This window comes from Primulina huaijiensis, chromosome 16, assembly GCF_012295235.1.
Source record: "Primulina huaijiensis isolate GDHJ02 chromosome 16, ASM1229523v2, whole genome shotgun sequence".
In the NCBI taxonomy this organism is placed as follows: Eukaryota; Viridiplantae; Streptophyta; class Magnoliopsida; order Lamiales; family Gesneriaceae; genus Primulina; species Primulina huaijiensis.
Window position 1 is genome coordinate 8,616,619 of NC_133321.1, and position 14,304 is coordinate 8,630,922.

Genomic DNA, 14,304 nt, shown 5'->3' on the forward strand with positions numbered 1-14,304 from the left:
ATACTCGAGAAGTCTTTAATGAATCGTCGATAATATCCTGCCAAACCCATAAAACTGCGAATCTCTGGTACTGATGTCAATCTCGGCCAACTGATCACGGCTTCAACCTTGCTAGGATCAACAGAAATACCATCTCCGGATATGATGTGACCCAGAAATACAACCTGTCTCAACCAGAATTCACATTTCGATAGTTTTGCATACAATTTCTCAGTTCTCAATGTTCTCAACATCATTCTCAGATGCTCAGCATGATCAATCATATTCTTCGAATAAATCAAAATATCATCGATAAAAATAATCACGAAATCATCGAGATACTTCTGAAACACATTGTTCATCAGACCCATAAAAACAGTTGGAGCATTCGTTAAACCAAACGGCATGACAATAAACTCATAATGTCCATACCTAGTTCTGAACGCTGTCTTCGAGATATCAGAATCTCTGACTCTCAACTGATGTTATCCAGATCTCAGATCGATCTTGGAATAAACAGAAGAACCCTGCAACTGATCAATTAAATCATCAATACGAGGCAAAGGATATTTATTCTTTACCGTAGCTTTGTTCAGTTGCCGATATTCAATGCAAAGTCTCATTGACCCATCCTTCTTCCTCACAAATAACACCGGAGCACCCCAAGGAGAAACACTTGGTCTGATGTATCCCTTGGCCAGTAAATCTTCCAACTGATCTTTCAATTCTTTAAATTCAATTGGTGTCATTCTGTACGGAGCTCTAGAAATCGGAATTGTACCTGGTACCAATTCAATGTTAATATCTATCTCTCGAATCGGAGGCAATCCCGGAATCTCATCTGGGAAGACATCAGCAAATTCACACACCACTGGCAGGTCCGCCAATGATGGACTCGATTTCAGTAAATCAACTGAATAGACAAGGAACCCCTCTGCTCCTTTCTATAACAATCGAGTCATAGACAAAACAGATATCAAAGGAATTCTAGATCTAGAACCCTTACCGTAAAATTTTCACTCGTCAGCCATGTCATGTCTGAATCTCACAATCTTGTGGAAACAATCAACATTAGCTCTATACTTGGTCAACATATCAATACCGATAATACAGTCAAAATCAGACAACCCAAGAACAATACAATCTAACTCAATCTCATGCCCTTCATGCTGCATTGTACAATGTTTAATCGAATTCACGGATATCAAACCTTTCCCCAACGGAGAAGAAACAGACACTACAGTAGATAAGGACTCAACAGGTAATGCATGACTCAATGCAAATCTCTCAGATATAAATGTATGAGATGCAACAGTATCTATCAATACATAAGCAGGATAACCACATAAAGAACAGTTACCTTCAACCACATCGTCTGGCGCTTCCTGAGCCTGCTCCTCAGTCAAGGCAAAGACTCTGGCCTGCTGTCTAGGAGGCTGGCTAACTGTCTGGCTTCCTCCTGGCATCTGCTGTGACTGGGTGGATGGTGGTGGCTGAAAAGAATATACAGCTGATGATCGTCTATCAGTCTGAGCCACTGATCCAACTGATTCTGCTCCATGGGATCCTTGGGAACCTCTCTGTGGACAAACTCTGGCAAAGTGTCCCTGCTGTCTGCAGATACGGCAACTACCAATCACTCCTTGGCATTGCTCAGTGAGATGTCTCCCTCCGCAAGTTCTGCAGTAAACTCCGGTATAACTCTAGCTCTGTCGTGAACCATTGGAGCTAGAAGAACTGCTGCCAGACTTCTTAAACTGTTTTCCTCTGGCTTTCAGATAATCCTTCTTCCCACCACTGCTGTTGCCACTCTCAAATCTGGGAGGTGGTTGCGGTGGTCTCGGTGCTGTAGGAACATACGAAGCTCCTTTCTGTCTCATCAGACCAGCTTCAGCTCCTTTTGTTCTATTCAGGGCATCAACAAAGTTATTCGGTCGCCCTGTGTTCACCAATGTAAAAATCTCGGGATTCAGGCGATTGATGAACTGATCAGCAACAGCTTCATCATTCTCGGCAACGTGAGGAGCAAATCGGAGCAATGTAGAGAATTTGGCCACATAGTCTTCAATATTCAACTGAACCTGTCTCAAATTCGCAAACTCTGACCCTTTGTCTTTCCTGTACGACACAGGGAAAAATCTCTGATAGAACTCAATTTTAAAGACATTCCAAGTGATATTCGTACCTCGATGCTCCAATGCTCTCTTTGTCGTGATCCACCAATTCTTTGCAACGTCATGTAATTGGTGTCCAAGCAGTTTGACTCGGCGCTCATCAGTGTAATCCAACGAATCAAACAGCATCTCAATGTCATCTAATCAACACTCACAGTCAACAGAAGTCTCTGTTCCTTTCAGGGTTGGCGGTTTGAACGACTGAAATCCCTTCAGTAGCGTTTCCTTCGGAGTTGCTGTAACATCCATCGGATTAGCCGAAGTACTGCCCTGTTCCGGTACTCTTCGGGGAGGCATATCTGATTATCAAAAGGATTAGTAACCCAATACAACAAATCTGTTTCAGTTCAATCCCCCCTCCGATCATCTTACTGCTGATCAAGAATCGGTTCTGATTCATTCTCAATTAATACAGTTTACCAATCAAATCAGATAATCAGGTAAACATGTAATAATAAAAGCAGTAATCATGCTAGCAATCAAAAGCAGGAAAGAAAACTCAATCTACCCGCTCACTAGCTTCTATCTCCGTCTCCAGGAACCTGCAGTTCTAGACCTACTGCTCTAATCTAGTTCAATCTCAGGAAGCTACGGCCCTTATACCACCTGCTGTGGGGACCCGGACGTTAATTCATTTCTTAATCATTCTTGGAATAATTCAATCAATTAAGATAAACAGGGTCTAAAATTTTTTTTTAAAATGCGGAACGTAATGGAATCAGTCTAGTATACGTATCAGTATAAAAGTACAAGTGTTGTACAGCATACAACAAACGAAACTAGGGTTCAACTACTATATATCAAGTGCTGAAACCTAACTACTTCTGATCCGGATCACCACGCTAACTTGTCCTTTCTCTCATCCTCTTCTTGACCTTGATCCTGTCCCACCTGTTGTCATGCACACATACAAACACGACAACAACCGGATAACTCCGGTGAGAATAAACTCCCAGTATAAACAATGTATACATACAATGCATAAAATCATATACAAAAGCATAAACTATGTATCACAAAACATAAATAATAATTTATGACACATTAGTGAATACAGATAAAACTCTTTGACTCGTCATTTCAGACTCGATTCATATCTATTCTAAGGATCCCGGTTCCTGGACATTAACACATATATCGAATCTCAACGATAGGAATCGATCCACTCCTAAGCAACATCGATATAAATCAAATATCCAGTGTCTTGGAATATCCGCCATAGACTTAGCATATCCGCCAATGCCTATTCTGACAATGTGCAATGGGCCAGTGACTACTCTGTCATAATCTGGCACCTCTGTCAGTGACTCTCACTCAATAGCTATCTGCTATTATCTGCTTTTCTATAAATCAATAGACTAAGCATACTCATTCAAACAATATAAAGGTATGAAACCAATAACATACAAGTATGTGAGTTAGGGAAACTCAAGTCTAATCTGACCCAAGTCGATCTCCCGGTTAACATTGATTTATACCTTTCTTTTCGTCAATCAATCTGGCTCTGTTCAGTCTTCGAAGCCTTCGATCCCAACTCTGGAATAACAGTATTTAGGAGTACAATATCATAATACAACCCAACACAAGAATTCTCAATCAAATCAACTTTTGATGGCATAACGGCACAATATCGATATTCCGGGCAACTCAGACAATTGAGATATCAATCAACAACTCATAATCAATAACAACACAAATCTGATATCAAATCTCAATCAAATCCATTCTGAAAATCATAACAATTTCATATGGTATCTGTTATTCAATCCAGTTTCAATTATACGATGTCTACGATATCAAGAACACCTTATATGAATCCTATCCGATTCCTTCAACATCATATTTTCAAATCATATCAAAACATAAGAAAACTTACGTCTTGTTGTAGCCTGCAATGAGAGGAACACGGTACTGAACTCGGATTCAAAATTGGATGGCCGGATTTCGCAAAATCACAATTTTAAGAAGTAAGGAAACTTGAGGGAATTTTCTCCAGAGATGAAGTATCGTTTTTCCTTTCTGAAAGAATGAAGGAAATCTATATATATATATATCCACTTGCATGAGGAAAAAACGTGGCTTATTTTTCTTGCATCTCAGTCGGCGCTCGGGCGGTCAAAAACTACCGCTCGGGCGCGGAATGTTCTGTCCGAGCACCTTGCTTGTTATCCTCTGGCGCTCGGGCGGTCAAAAACTACCGCTCGGGCGCCAGACGTTCTGTCCAAAGACAAGGTTGATGGTGCATTGGCGCTCGGGCGGTCATCTTCTACCGCTCGGGCGCCAGATGTTCTGTCCAACATCTTGGCTTATAATACACCGACTCCCGGCTTCTCCTTTCACGTCTTATTTTAGCTCCTAAAAGCTCAATTCTGTCAATTAATCAATATCTGATTACAGTACTAAAATCTCGGGCATTACAGATACGCAGTTTTATGGGTTTACCGGGCTATTATCGACGATTTATTAAAGATTTTTCTAGTATTGGGAAGTCGATTACTCAGCTAACACAGAAGAATGCACCTTTTGTTTGGTCAGAGGCATGTGAGTCCAGTTTCTTGAGTTGAAGAAAAGATTAACCAGTGCTCCGGTATTGACTATTCCGTCAGGTACTAGAGATTTTGTTGTTTATTGTGATGCTTCTCACCGAGGATTGGGTTGGGTTTTGATGCAGCGAGGACATGTTATTGCTTATGTCTCGAGACAATTAAAGACACATGAGACTCGCTACCCGATTCATGATCTTGAATTGGCTGCTATCGTATTTGCTCTGAAGACTTTGCGACATTATCTATATGGTGAGAAGTTTGAGATTTATTCTGATCACAAGAGCCTGAAATATCTATTTTCCCAGTCAGAACTGAACATGAGACAACGAAGATGGCTTGATTTGCTGAAAGATTTTGATTGTGAAATCAAATACTACCTAGGGAAATCAAATGCAGCAGCTGATGCACTGAGTCGAACGGTATGTTCATTATCCTTATCGATGATTGGTGTTTCAAATTTGATTGAAGATTGCTGTCTTTCTGGGTTAGTATTTGAGACAGATTGTAAGCCCTTGAGACTCTATACGATTCAAGTTGAACCAGAACTTATTGTGAGAATCAAAGAAGCACAGAAAGGCAATAAACCGGACAGATTTAGATTACTGATTGAGTACAGATTGTATCGGATATGGGTTATGATTTGTAATTGATATTTGTTGATATGGTATTTACGGGGATATTGAGATTGTACCGTTATGCCGTTGATTTTGAATTAAATTCAGATTGATCAAATTCAATATTGAATTGAGAATGGAAGGTTGATATTATTATTCTCGATATGTCCTTTCAGATTTACAGAGAAAATCTTGAGTTTAGAACTTCCGTTTCTTCAGACCGAGACTACAAACGAAAGGTATAAGTCAATGTGGTATTGGGAGATCGACACAAGTAGGATATACTTGTGTTTCCCTAAATCACATACTATTTGTTATTATTTGCATTGATTTGATTTGATATGCTTGTCCTATTGATGTATAGAGATCATGTGTTACACGAATATTAGACGAGTGATATTGTGACAGAAGTACCTGATAGTGGCGGGATCGCCACGGGCACATTGCACGATGTCACAAGATAGTGTATTGGCGATAGTGCCACAGTCTGTGACGGATAGGTCAAGACACTGGACGGTTGGTTATATCGACGTGGATAGAATCGGAGTTTCTTCTATTACTGTTGGTCGATATAGGAATACCAACGTCTGGAAACCGGGATCCCTAGACTAGGATTGAGTCTAGTCTGAGTCGTGGAGTCACGAGTATGATTGATAGTTTGATATTAATTATGTTTCAGGTTTTGATATATATCTGATATCTGCTTCATGCTTTATATTAATTATATGATTGCATGTTTCGTTGATTTATACTGGGATTTATTCTCACCGGAGTTATCCGGCTGTTGTCGTGTTTGTATGTGTGCATGACAACAGGTGGGACAGGTTCAGGGTCGAGGAGATGAAGAGAGAGATCGTGATTAGAGTGGAGACTACGGACTTGATCTGAGATAGGGTTGAACACTTGATATTTAGTAGTTGAACCTTAGTTTGTAAATGATTGTATATAGTACAAGACTTGTACTTTACTTTTATACTGATATGTATAGTAGAGTGATTCCATTACGTTCCGCATTTGATATTATATTTAAAAAAAAATTTAGACCCTATTTATTATAATTGATTAATTAGTCCCAATGACGATTAAGAACATGATTAGCGTCCGGGTCCCCACAATAACACACTAAAGATTTGAAATTCAATAATTAAGAAATATTTTCCCACCCCATTTACCTAGAAAAAAAAAATCGACCACCCCTTGAGGAGATTTGAAAATATTGTCAACTCTTCATCTTTAATTTTTCCTTAATCTTTTCATGGCATGGATAATCCCTTCAACTTTAAATCTTCAATAAATATTAATTAAGCGCTTTTCTCACCTCTTTTGACTAGATAAAATCGGCCCCCTCCTTTCTAGATTTAAATTTTTGTTTTGACAACTCACCAATTTTTTTATATCTTTCCTTATCCATTTTGTTGGAAGATAATTCCATCACACTAAATCATCAATAATTAATAATTAAGCAATATTTTTACCTCTTTTAATCATCAAATTTCGGCCCCTTCATTTAGAAGATTTGGATTATTTTGACAAATCACTTTCTTATTTCTTTCCTTAACCTTTTCTTGGAGATAATCTTTCACCATTTTAAATCCTCATTAATTATTAAATAAGCAATTTCCCTACCCTACTTTATTTATAAAAAAAAAAATCGGCCCCTCTTTTATATTTTAAAAGATTTTATTAGTTGGACAATTCATTTCCTTATTATCTTTCCATCATCTTTTTCTAGGTAGATATTCTCCCCACTTTTAAATCACCAACAAATAATTAATTAAGCAATATTTCTCCATTGTTCCTAGACCTAAATATCGACCAAGTGCACCCTAGAATTATCCTTCAAAATCTTTTGATATCAAGCCATTTCCTTATCTCACAAACTAGAAGATAGAAAGATTCATTTTACCATTCAAATTTCCAATTATCTTGTAGACTTCTCTTCATTTCTTCTAGCATTCTCTCCCTCTCCATTATTTCAAAATTCAGCCTCCTTCAGCACTGAAAAATCGTGAGCTAGCCATAGAATAATAAGAGAGAAAACCGAGTAGAAACAAGAGAAGCAACTCCGTCTCCGCCGCGCCGTATCGTCATATTAATTCGTTTTCTTTTCAAACGATTTCCAGGCATGTTTCTATCATTCCTTGATCTTCAATAAAGTCATATAATTAATTTTAAATATCATATGTACACGAATTTGAAGGGAAAAACCGAAATACATGACAAATATTTTCGAAAACAAGGTGCAGATTTTCGGTTTTCCCTTGTGCTCTCACGGTTTGGCTTGTTTCTATTGTTGCAGGGTTCGGCTCGATCCTAGGCTCCCAAGGCTACACCTAGGAACGTACTAGGGTGTGTCAAGACCATGTTGGTCCATTAGTTCAAGCCCCATGTATCCTGGAATTGAGAAAATACAGCAACCCTTCCATAGAGTCATTTTTGTGTCTCGAGTTGCACGATTTTGTTCTAAGGCAAGTGTTATGATCTTGCCTGCCCTAGGGGCTGTAGCCATGGTTAGAACCCTTCCTTAGCATGTCTAGGACATGACCAAGATGACCTTGCATAGCTTGGTTCATAGCCCCAATCGGTTTTCAAACATAAAACAAGAACAGCCCCTTCGACCCCTTTTAAATTCTGCACATGTCCCTTTCGGGTTTGGTGGTTTGGAGTGGACCTTGGTTGGCCTCTGGCCCTTAGCCCTGGTTCCCACCATAACCCTTGATGTCTATATCGTGCCATGGTCAATCAATGGCCATTGGAACGACCCATGACAGCAAGAACGATTGCAACAGCCCAAGCGCAGGTTGGCCTCTCGGGTTGGAGTCTCGGCTGATTCATGGTGTGGTTTGGGTTGTGGCTGGCCTAGGGCCTTTAGCCATGGTTCAAACCATACCTTAGGATGTTGGGAAGAGGCTCTGGTTGGTGGTTCAAGCGCCAATGGCCATTAGCCTCGCAAACGACGCATGCAAGTGCAAGCGCTATTGCTGTATTTTCTGGACAGCAAGTTGACGCTTTTGGTTCAGAGGCTCGTCCGGGTTCTTGGTTGGCTTTTAGCCTATGGCCTTGGACTGGACAGTGCCTCATTGAGTTATGAAGGCCATGTTTTTGGCCGTTCATGATTCGGATCATTTTAGAGGTCGTACGAGAATTTACGGTGCAATGTGTCAAAGTGACTCTCGAAAGAGCGTTTCACGTTTTTGGCCTCCATTCACTAAATTTCGAGTACCGTAAATTTAAGAGCATTATTTCATCATTTTTAAGAGTATTTTAATCATGAATAAATGTTCGTTCGGTGTTGGTTCGGGTTGGCTCGGAGTCATGATTAAATACTAAGTCAGTGGGCGTAATTGTCTCGTTTTTGGATTCAATTACAAAGTTTGGTCAAGTAAATTATTTGCATATTTTCATGACATAATTAGGTCGCAGCGAGCCTGAGAACGATCTAACCCGTTTGGTAAAATTAATACAGGACATTTAATTACGTTATTTAATTATATTATGTGCATAAAAATAGAAATTACTCATTTTTTAGATTTATGTGATATTGCTTGTGGCCATTGTACTATTATGGGATTATTACTTCACCCGGTTGTCAGTTACCGGTCAGTTCAGTTGTGTACCACCCAGTATACTGTGGCATTAGTCTGATCAGACGATTAGTATTTCACCCGGTCGTCAGTTAGCGGTCCCGGTCGTCAGTTACCGGTCAGTTCAGTTCAGTGCAGTTCATGGGGCCACTTGCGTAGAACATAATCTCAAAAAAATTATGACAGACTATTTTATTACAGAGCTCTATTGAGCAAACAATTCACTTATGATTTTCAGTTCAGTTATGCACGTATTTATAATTATCCATGATAAGATATTTACAGTTCAGTTATGCAAGTACTATAATTCCTCATGACATGATATTTTCACTTCGCATGCAATTTTATTATTATCTATTCACTTGTTATTTACGATATATGCATGCTGAGTCTTTAGACTCACTAGACTTGATTGTTGTGGGTATTGATGATGTCGGGATTGAGGGCGGGGACAAGTGAGCCAGCTCGAGTCGGCAGTAGTGGGACCCGAGGACCTCATTTATAAGTTTATTTATTATTTGTGCGAAAACTCATTTTTATTACAATGAATTATTTTAAGCTGTCGTTTTGAAACATTATTTACTTCCGCTGCTAGTTTGAACATTAAACTTTATTTATCAGTTTATTTATGAAAGAGGCATTTTAATTAATGAAAAAGAAAATTTTCAAATTTTTCCGCAAATTTTCAAATACGAATTTAGAGGCCTCTACAGATTATGATTAATGTACAGTACGGTCCCTTCATCTCATATATTCCGATCGAATCTGCAACCATTGGTTTATCGAGGGTTGCATATTAATTCGATAACTATGTGACACATATAATAGTGCCATCGTGTGTACTATTTGGAAAACTCCTTCTTCAACGTACATTTCATACTCTGGCCAGAGATTCCATGCACTATTATTACATCAGATCACATAGGATATCCACACCCGTAGGTGAGCGGTGAATCCCCGACTACAATGCACTGGCTCCTATATGTGTCGCAACTGTACCCAACCTCGCCACGTGATGACTCTCCTGGAGCCGGTAAACGGGTCAAAGCACAGCCCTAGCATATAGTGAGTTGAAAATATTTTGAGAAATATTTTTAAAATATATATGCATAATTTTATAGCAAAAAGCTGCGACTTACATTTTTCTAATTAACTATGCAAATATTATCATTTTTTAAATTTGCTGGAACTACAAATAATGTGAAATTATTAAATGTAAATTTCTGGACTGATAGTTTAATTTACTATTATAACATATTTTGTTTTACAACTTTAAGGAGTATATCTGTGTAAGGAATCAAAATTTAAAACCAAAATTGTTGAACTTATTTTTAGTGTTATTACTCTTAAATAGCAAATTCCAATTGCTATTCTGATACAACCAGAAATAGAAGAATAAAAAGTTTTCCAACAAATTTGGTGGTTTATGTAGTGCAAATAAATAAGTGATAGTTATGCAAATAACTATTGAGGTGTAAAGTGCATTGGCATATGTGAATAATAGAATAGCAAAGAGTTATAAGGAGTGGGTAGTTGGTATCAAGGTATAATTAGCTTTGTACGCTCATGATTGAGGGCAAGAAGGATATTAATAAAAAAACATTTCTAAACCATTCTCTTCTCTATTCCCTTCTCTGCTTCCTCTGTGTTCTTAAGTTTCAGGAGGGCGGCTTCCTCGAACAAGCTTCATCCTATCAAGGTGCTCTCGTTATCGTTCTCGTGGTATTTTCCGGCATGGCAGACGGAACACGGCAAGCCAAAATTGATGAGGTTCTCGCGAAACTAGCTACGATGCAGGACAATCAAGCTTCGAGCATTGATTTGATTTCCAATTCAATGAAGGATCTGTCAATCGACTTGCAAACGCTAGATGCGAAAGTCGATCAGTACATTCGGCGACATGTTTTCCAAGGTACGGAGGATTTACGGCAGTCGCCGGTGCAAGTACAACCTGAGCAACACGGATCTGCAAATTGTTTGGATAACAATTTTCCCCTGCGATCTATGCGTCTCGAGGTTCCGCGTTTCTCTGGCAACAATCCTTCGGCGTGGATGTCTCGAATTCAGAGGTACTTTGATTTCTATAATACACCGGATTCCCAAAGTTTGGTCATTGCCTCTTTTCATCTGGATGGAGATGCCCTAGATTGGTACGATTGGATGCATCATAATCAGTTGTTGGATAATTGATCGGCGTTTTTAGTGGCTGTTGAGAAACGTTTTGGACCTTTGGAATTTGAGGATTCATTTGGTAAGCTGTGCAAGCTGGTGCAATCAGGTTCTCTGTCGGAGTATCAGCACCTCTTTGAGCAATTGTTGAATAGGAGTTTGGGAGTTCCAGAACATGTTTTGACCAGTTGTTTCATTTCCGGTTTACGACATGATCTACGCAGGGAGATTCAGGTGTATAAGCCTCATACTCTAGTTCAGGCTATGGGGTTAGTACGTCTATTCGAAGATAAGATCCTGGAAGTCAAGTCTCAAGTGCGAACAGGGGGTGATTTTTACAAACATGAGCGATTTTCGCATCATTCTAAGCCTTCCACTCTTCCGCTTTTGTTACCAAATACTTCATTACCTACTGTACCAGGGGGATTTCGAGCAAAACCACCATTACTCATTAAGAAACTATCCCCGGCTGAGATGGCTGCTCGACGAGACAAAGGTCTTTGTTATAATTGTGATGAGAAATACTCGTTCGGACATCGATGTCAAGGCAAGTTGTTTTGTTTTCTGATTGATGATGAATTAGAGGACTCATTTCGGGCAGAAGATGAAGAACCACATGATGATAATGTTGTTATACCTAAGATTAGCCTCCATGCCATGACTGGGCAAGTATCTCCACGGACGCTGCGTTTCCGTGGACAGATTGGGAATTTCTGCGTCCAGACCTTGGTGGACGGTGGCAGCACACACAATTTTATACAGGAACGAGTTGTGAATTTCTTGAAAATCCCCATCCTCTCTTCCCCTAACTTCAACGTTTTAGTGGGGAATGGTGACACTCTCACGTGCATTGGCTATTGCCCGGGGGTCAAAATTCAGTTGGGACATGAGAATTTCCTCATTGATTTTTATGTTCTTCAACTTCAAGGGGCAGAGGTGGTATTGGGCGTCCAGTGGTTGGAGTTGCTTGGTGGAGTTACGGTGGATTACAAGGAGTTGTATATGGAGTTTTTCAGGGATGATAAGTTGGTGCGGTTGCAAGGGGAACCACTGTTACAATGGCAACAGGTTCAGTTCAATCAGATTCATCGGTTGTCATATACAGAGGCTATTTCTAGCTGTTTCCAGTTCTTCTTCATTCTCCAGAGCTTTCGCACTTGCTTGAACTGTTCAAAGATGTATTTGGGGAACCGAAAGCACTACCTCCCTTCCGAGCCATTGACCATCACATTCATCTTAACCCAAACTCTACCCCAGTCAATGTTAGACCTTACCGATACCCCCACTCTCAAAAATCTGAGATCGAAAAACTAGTTTCCGAAATGCTTGTGTCCGGGGTTATTCGCCCTACTCAGAGCCCTTTTTCCTCGCCAGTTCTTTTGGAAAAAAAAAAAAGACGGAACATGGCGTTTTGGTGTCGACTATAGAGCCTTAAACCATGTTACTATTAAGGACCGTTTTCCTATCCCAACCATAGAGGAACTATTAGATGAACTTCATGGTGCCTCTATTTTTTCCAAAATCGATTTACGCTCGGGCTGTCACCAAATACGAGTTCATCCCCGAGACGTCCACGAAACTGCTTTTCGCACTCATGAGGGCCATTATGAGTTTTTTGTTATGCCTTTCGGTCTTACCAATGCCCCCGCCACGTTTCAAGCTTCGATGAACTCCTTGTTCCAGCCTTTTCTTCGCAAATTTGTCATCGTTTTTTTCGATGAAATCCTGGTTTTCAGCACCAACATTACTGATCACCTTAACCACTTACACTTGGTGTTGGATTGTCTACTACATCATTCATTCTTTGCCAAACGCTCTAAATGATCTTTTGCAAAACCTTCTATTGATTACTTGGGTCACATTGTTTCTGTAAAAGGAGTTGAACCAGATCCTAGCAAAATTTTAGCCATTCATCACTGGCCCACTCCATCTACTGTGAAAGCTCTTCGTGGATTTTTGGGACTAAAAGGGTTTTATAGGCGGTTTTTTAAGGGTTATGCCCACATTGCTTCTCCACTCACCGATCTTCTTAAAAAAGATCAATTTTTATGGTCCTCTTTAGCCCAAGCCTCGTTTGACAATCTTAAGCTAGCCTCAACCCAAGCTCCAACTCTTGCTCTACCTGATTTTTCTGTTCCATTCCAGCTCCAAACCGATGCATCAGGCAGTGGGATAGGGGTTGTTCTACTTTAGCATAATCATCCTATTGCTTATTTTAGTAAGAAACTCTCTCCCCGAATGGCTTGCGCCTCTACTTATGTTTGTGAGCTTTTTGCGGTCTCACAAGCTGTTTCCAAATGGCGTCAATACCTTCTTGTCCATTATTTCACAATTATCACTAATCATCAAAGCTTGCATGACATTCTCAACCAAGCTATCCACACACCAGAGCAACAAAAATTTTTGATCAAGCTTTTGGGTTTTGATTTTGATGTCCAATACAAACCGGGCAAAACTAATATTGTTGCGGATTCTTTGTCTCGTGAGTTTGGCGATACCCCAGCAACTGAGTCTTTTCTTCTGGCCATCACTGCACCCCTATCTCACCTTACTACTGAAATCCGTTCGGAAGTTTCGGTCGATCCTTTTTATTCTACCTTACTCAAGAAAGCCTCTACTTCTGGCCCATATTCTGTCCTTTACCAGTACCGTGATGGGTTGATTTACAGGAACCAGCGCCTTTGCCTTAATCCCAGCTCTTTCTCAAACAAAAAGTGCTTTTCGAGTTCCATAATACTCCTTTGGCAGGTCATGTAGGTGTCAAAAAGACTCTGACCAGATTGAGGCGTGCTTTTTACTGGGAGAATATGGATAAGGATGTTTGGACTTATGTTGCACACTGCCATACATGTGAACAAGTCAAGTATAATCCTTCTAAACCACAAGGATTATTGCAACCTCTTCCGATTCCAAGTAATATATGGGAGGATGTCTCCATGGACTTCATTACTGGCTTACCTACTTCGAATGGATTCTCTGTTATTTTGGTGGTCGTAGATCGCTTGTCTAAGTATGCCCATTTTGGCCCCTTGCGAGTTGGTTTTACAGCCTTGCAGGTTGCAGTGTTGTTTACAGATATTGTCGTTAAACATCATTCTTTTCCCAGGACCATTGTATCCGATCGGGATCCAGTGTTTTTAAGTCGTTTCTGGCAGGAATTATTTCGTAATAGCGGCACATCTTTACAAATGTCTAGTGCCTATCATCCGCAATCCGATGGTCAAACGAAAGTTTTGAA